This window comes from Dryobates pubescens, chromosome 6, assembly GCF_014839835.1.
Source record: "Dryobates pubescens isolate bDryPub1 chromosome 6, bDryPub1.pri, whole genome shotgun sequence".
Classification (NCBI taxonomy): domain Eukaryota; kingdom Metazoa; phylum Chordata; class Aves; order Piciformes; family Picidae; genus Dryobates; species Dryobates pubescens.
In genome coordinates this window covers 3,328,357-3,334,356 of record NC_071617.1, presented here as the reverse complement: position 1 = coordinate 3,334,356, position 6,000 = coordinate 3,328,357, and positions in this window count along the sequence as shown.

Genomic DNA, 6,000 nt, shown 5'->3' with positions numbered 1-6,000 from the left:
ATTATTTTTATTATTATTAATTCTTTTCCTGCAGTCTTTCTGATTTTTTATTATTTTGTCCTGCAGCCATTATTTTTATTCCTTTCAAATTATTTTTCCTGCAGTATTTATTATTTTTATTCTTTTTTTTTTTTTCTGCAGTCTTTACTGGGTTTATTATTTTAAATTTTTTTTCCTGCTGTTTTTAATACTTTTATTATTAATTATTTGTCTGCAGTCTTTAGGATTTTTTTATTTTTTAAATTACTTTTTCCCTGCAGTCTTTATTATTTTTATTATTATTAATTAATTTCTGCAGTCTCTGTTTTTTATTCTTTTTCCTGCAACCTTTGTGTTATTTTTATTATTATTTTTTCCTGCAGTCTTTATTATTTTTCTTAATTTTTTTTGCATCAATTTCCCTGCAGTCTTTATTATTATTATTATTATTATTATTATTATTATTATTATTATTATTATTATTATTATTATTATTATTATTATTTCGTTTTAAAATTTGCATGCTTTATTTTTAATTTTTTTCCTGCATTCTTTATTAGCTTTTTAATTTTTTCCTGCAGTTTTTATTATTTTTTAATTTTTCTCCTGCAGTCATTATTTTTGTTATTATTAACTATTTTTCTGCACTCTTTATTTTTTAATTATGTTTTCCTGTATTCTTTATTAATTCTTTTCCTTCAGTCTTTATTATTTTTATTATTTTTGATGTTTGTGTCCTGCAGTCATTATTTTTATTATTATTTTTTTTCCTGCATTCTTTATGAATTTTATTTTTTTACTCTTTTTATTATTTTTAAATTGTATTTTTCCTGCAGTCTTTATTTTTTTAATTGTTATTAATAATTTTTTGCAGTCTTTATTTTTTAATTATTTTTCCTGCATTCTTTATTAACTTTTTTTATTATTCCCTGCAGTTTTTATTATGTTTTTATTTTTCTCCTGCAGTCACTATTTTTACTATTGTTAATTATTTTTTCCTGCAGTCTTTTTTTTTTTTTGCAGTCTTTATTTGTAAATTATTTTTTTCCTGTATTCTTTATTAATTCTTTTTCTGCAATCTTTATTATTTTTATTGGGTTTTATTTTTGTGTCCTGCAGTCATTAGTTTAATTATTATTATTTTTCCTGCATTCTTTATTAATGTTATTTTTTTGCAGCCTTTACTCTTTTTATTATTTTTAAATTGTATTTTTCCTGCAGTCTTTATTTTTTTAATGTTATTAATAATTTTTTTGCAGTCTTTATTTTTTAATTATTTTTCCTGCATTCTTTATTAACTTTTTTATTTTTCCCTGCAGTTTTTATTATTTTTTTATTTTTCTCCTGCAGGCATTATTTTTACCATTTTTAATTATTTTTTCCTGCAGTCTTTTTTTTTTGGCAGTCTTTAGTTGTAAATTATTTTTTTCCTGTATTTTTTATTGATTCTTTTCCTGCAGTCCTTATTATTTTTATTATTTTTTAGGTTTGTGTCCTGCAGTCATTAGTTTTATTATTTTTTCCTGCATTCTTTATTCATTTTATTTTTTTTGCAGTCTTTACTATTTTAATTATTTTTAAATTGTATTTTTCCTGCAGTCTTCATTTTTATGATTATTTTTTCATGCAGCCTTTATTATTTGTATTATTTTTAAATTATTTTTTTCTCTGCAGTCTTTATTAATTTTAGTATCATAGTATCAGTCAGGGTTGGAAGGGACCACAAGGATCATCTAGTTCCAACCCCCCTGCCATGGGCAGGGACACCCCACACTACATCAGCCTGGCCAGAGCCTCATCCAGCCTGGCCTTAAACACCTCCAGGGACGGGGCCCCAACCACCTCCCTGGACAACCCATTCCAGGGCTTCACCACTCTCATGGGGAAGAACTTCCTCCTCACCTCCAGCCTGAATCTCCCCACCTCCAGCTTCATTCCATTCCCCCTAGTCCTATCACTACCTGAGATCCTGAGCAGTCCCTCCCCAGCCTTCTTGTAGCCCCCTTCAGATACTGGAAGGCCACAATGAGGTCACCTCAGAGCCTTCTCTTCTCCAGACTGAACAGCCCCAACTCCCTCAGTCTGTCCTCACAGCAGAGCAGCTCCAGCCCTCTGCTCAGCCTTGTGGCCCTTCTCTGGACACCTTCCAGCTCCTCCATATCCCTCTTGTAATAGGGGCTCCAGAACTGGAGGCATTACTCCAGGTGGGGTCTCCCCAGAGCTGAGCAGAGGGGGAGAATCACCTCCCTGCCCTGCTGGCCACACTTCTCTTGCTGCAGCCCAGGATCTGATTTGCTTTCTGGGCTGCAAGTGCACACTGAGAGCTCCTGTTGAGCTTCTCCTCCACCAGCACCCCCAAGTCTTTATTTTTTCCTGCAGTCTTTATTGGTTTTATTACTTTTAAATTATTTTTCCTACAATCTTTATTATTTTTATTATTATTATTATTTTTGTTATTTTTTTTTTCCTGCAGTCTTTAGGTTGTTTTTTTCTCCTTATGTCACAGTGAATGTTGGAAGTAGCCAACTGGTAAGATTTTCCTCACAGCAATCTTTGGTAGCTGAAAAGAGTTGTTTTATTTTCCCAGTAGGCCCTCTAGAATTACATTCTTAAAGGTTGGTTTGTTTGTTTCCATTATTTTATTTGGGTTTGATTCTCTGACAATTAGGTCTCTTCAGAGCCTTCCTTCTCCAGATGGAACAGCCCCAACTCTCTGTCTGTGCTCCAGCCCTCTGACCATCCTTGTGGCTCTTCTTTGGACACACTCCATCTTCTACAAGAAGGATGGAGAGAGACTGTTTGCAAAGGCCTGCAGGGACAGGACAATGGGCAATGGCTTCAAATTAGAGAAGAGCAGACTTAGATTGGATGTTAGGAACAAGCTCTTTACTATGAGGGTAGTGGAACACAGGAACAGGTTGCCCAGGGAGGTGGTTGGAGCCTTATCCCTGGAGATATTCAGAGTGGGGCTTGACAGCACTCAGGGCAACCTGATCTACTTGAGGATGTCCCTGCTGACTGCAGAAGGGTTTGGACTGGCTGGCCTTTGGAGGTTCCTTCTATGATTCTATGCTTTCTAACCTGGGTGATATAACAGTGTTCTTTCAGGAGGCTTGTTGAAGATACAAAGCTGGGATCAATAGCTGATACACCAAATGGGTCTGCTGCCACCTTGACAGCTGAAGAAATGATCAAACAAATTCCAGAAAGAAATACCAAGTTCTGCCCCTGGGGAGGAACATCTCCATGCACCAGTAGACACTAGGGGCTGATGAACTAGAAAGCAGCTTGCCAGAAGTCCTTGGAGTCCAGTTGTTAAACAAGTCAGACAGAAGCAGTTTTGTACCCTTGTGGCCAGTGGAGTCCAGGGTTGCATTACAAAGAGTGTTGCCAGCAGTTCAAGGGAGTTGATTCTTTCCAGTTCATCCTTGCTAGGTCATACCTGGAGTGCATTGTCCACTGGATTATACCCAAGCATAAAAGAGACACAGACATACCAGAAAGTGTGGCAAAGGTCCATGAAGATAATGAAGGGAATGAAGCATCTGATGTACAAGGTGAGGCTGAAGGAGCTGGGTCTGAAGAAGAGGAGATTGGACATGGCACTTGGAGCCATGGTTTAGTTAGTCACGAGGTGTTGGGTGACAGGTTGGACTTGATGATCTCTGAGGTCTTTTCCAACCTTATTGATTCTATGATTCTAAGAGGAGGCTTGGAGGGATCTTATCCAAGTATACAAATACCTGATGAAGGATGTAAAGAAGCAGGACCCAGGGTGTATTCAGTGGCAGAATAAGAGGCTAAGGCCATGAACTACATCTGAATGTAAGACAACACTTACTTGTGAAGGTGGTCAGACACTGGAACACTTGAAGCTGTGGAGCCTCTATCCTTGAAGATATCAAAAACCCAACAGCACACAGCTCCTGCTGTACCTGCCCCTGCTTTTAACAGGGGATTGGACTAGACAGTTGTGGTTCTAAGCCTGGATGAATCTGCACACCACGTAGCCACTCACACAACTGGCCCCCTACCCTCTTTTTCTCCAGTACGATGGGAAGGAGAAATTGGGAGCAAAACACAAAACCCCATGGGTTGAGACAAGGAGAATTTAACAGAACAATACAAAGACCAAATGAACCACAGGAATAACAACAGCAGTAAAGAAGTAGTGTATAAAAATGAGTTCACCCAACACCTCTGCATTAAACCCACCCTGTGCCAGAGAACCACCATGACCACCAGTGCCAGCCCACCCTGTTATATAGTGGCCACCATGTTGTATGGCTGGTTCAGAGCTATCCTGAGTGTGGCCCCTCCCAACTTCTTGTGAAGAAAATTAACCCTATCCCAGCCAACCCCAGGACCTACAGAGGTCCCTTCCCCACTTCAATCATTCTGTAACCTTGAACGTTCTGTGATCACAAATGTTAACAACTCTTAGGATGATCATAGCATGGAGGTGTCCACAATAGTCCCAAGTTGTCTGGGGAGAATGGTGATAGCCAAATTCTGCTTTAAATTTCATTGGTGTGGTTCCTGATGAGGGCACCTCTCCTATGAGGACAGACTGAGAAAGTTGGGGCTATTCAGTCTGCAGAACAGAAGGCTCTGAGGAGACCTAATTGTGGCCTTTCAGGATCTGAAGTGGGCTACAAGAAAGCTGGAGAGGGACTTTTGAGGGTGTCAGGGAATGAAAGGACTGGGGGGAATGGAGCAAAACTAGAAGTGGGTAGATTCAGATTGGATGTCAGAAGTTCTTCCTCATGAGGGTGGTGAGAGACTGACACAGGTTGCCCAGGGAGGTGGTGGAAGCCTCATGCCTGGAGGTTTTGAAGCCAGGCTGGATGTGGCTGTGAGCAACCTGCTGTAGTGTGAGGTGTCCCTGCCCATGGCAGGGGGGGTTGGAACTGGCTGATCCTTGAGGTCCCTTCCAACCCTGACAATTCTATGATTGTGTGGGGACTGGGTATTCGAGCTCCTCTATATCTGCAAATAATCAGGAGAATTTGGTGGGGGGGGTGGGAAATGAGAGCTATTTGTTTTCCAAATGCAAATGCACGTGGACCTGACTGCATTTTGGTAAGTAGGGTAGAAAAGCTGCTGTTGCTTTCTGTTTTGAAGTAGCTATCTGCTGAATGTGTTTGCTGCTGTCCCTCACAGTAATTTGTGTGAAGCACCACTGCAGGAAAGTTTAAGAGGTCTAATGTGTAGCTGTTAGTGGTTCAAGGTGGTAGAGATGCCCCTGAAACAATGTTAGAAGGGGCTTTGCTGAGAATTGTGACATGTTGCAAAAGCTTTTCACAGATTCACAGATTGCATTGGGTTGGAAGGGACACTCGAAGGTCACCTTGTCCAGCCCCCCTGCAGTGAGCAGGGACACTTGCAACTACAGCAGGTTGGCAAGGGCCCCATCAAGTCAAGATCCTTTTTAGCTGCTTTCAAAGCATGCTGCAAGTTCCAGCTATGAAGCCTGTGCACAGGAACAGAAAAACAGGGGGGCCACAGAGATGGTCAGAGGGCTGAAGCACCTCTGCTCTGAAGACAGGCTGAAAGAATTGGGGCTGTTCAGCCTGGAGAAGGGGAGGCTCAGGGGTGACCTCATTGCTCTCTACAACTACCTGAAAGGTGGTTGTAGACAGGAAGGGGTTGGTCTCTTCTCTCTAGCAACCAGCACCAGAACAAGAGGACACAGTCCCAAGCTATACCAGGGGAAGTTTAGACTGGAGGTGAGGAGAAAGTTCTTCACAGAGAGAGTTGTTAGCCATTGCAATGTGCTGCCCAGGGAGGTGGTGGAGTCACCGTCCCTGGAGGTGTTCATGAGTGGATTGGACGTGGCACTTGGTGCCATGGTTTAGTCATGAGGTCAGTGGTGACAGGTTGGACTTGATGATCTTTGAGGTCTCTTCCAACCTTGGTGATTCTGTGATAATGTGACCTCATAGCTACATTTCAGTATCTGAAGGGGACCTACAGGAAAGCTGGGGAGGGACTGTTTAGAAGCTTGATAGCTTGGAAACC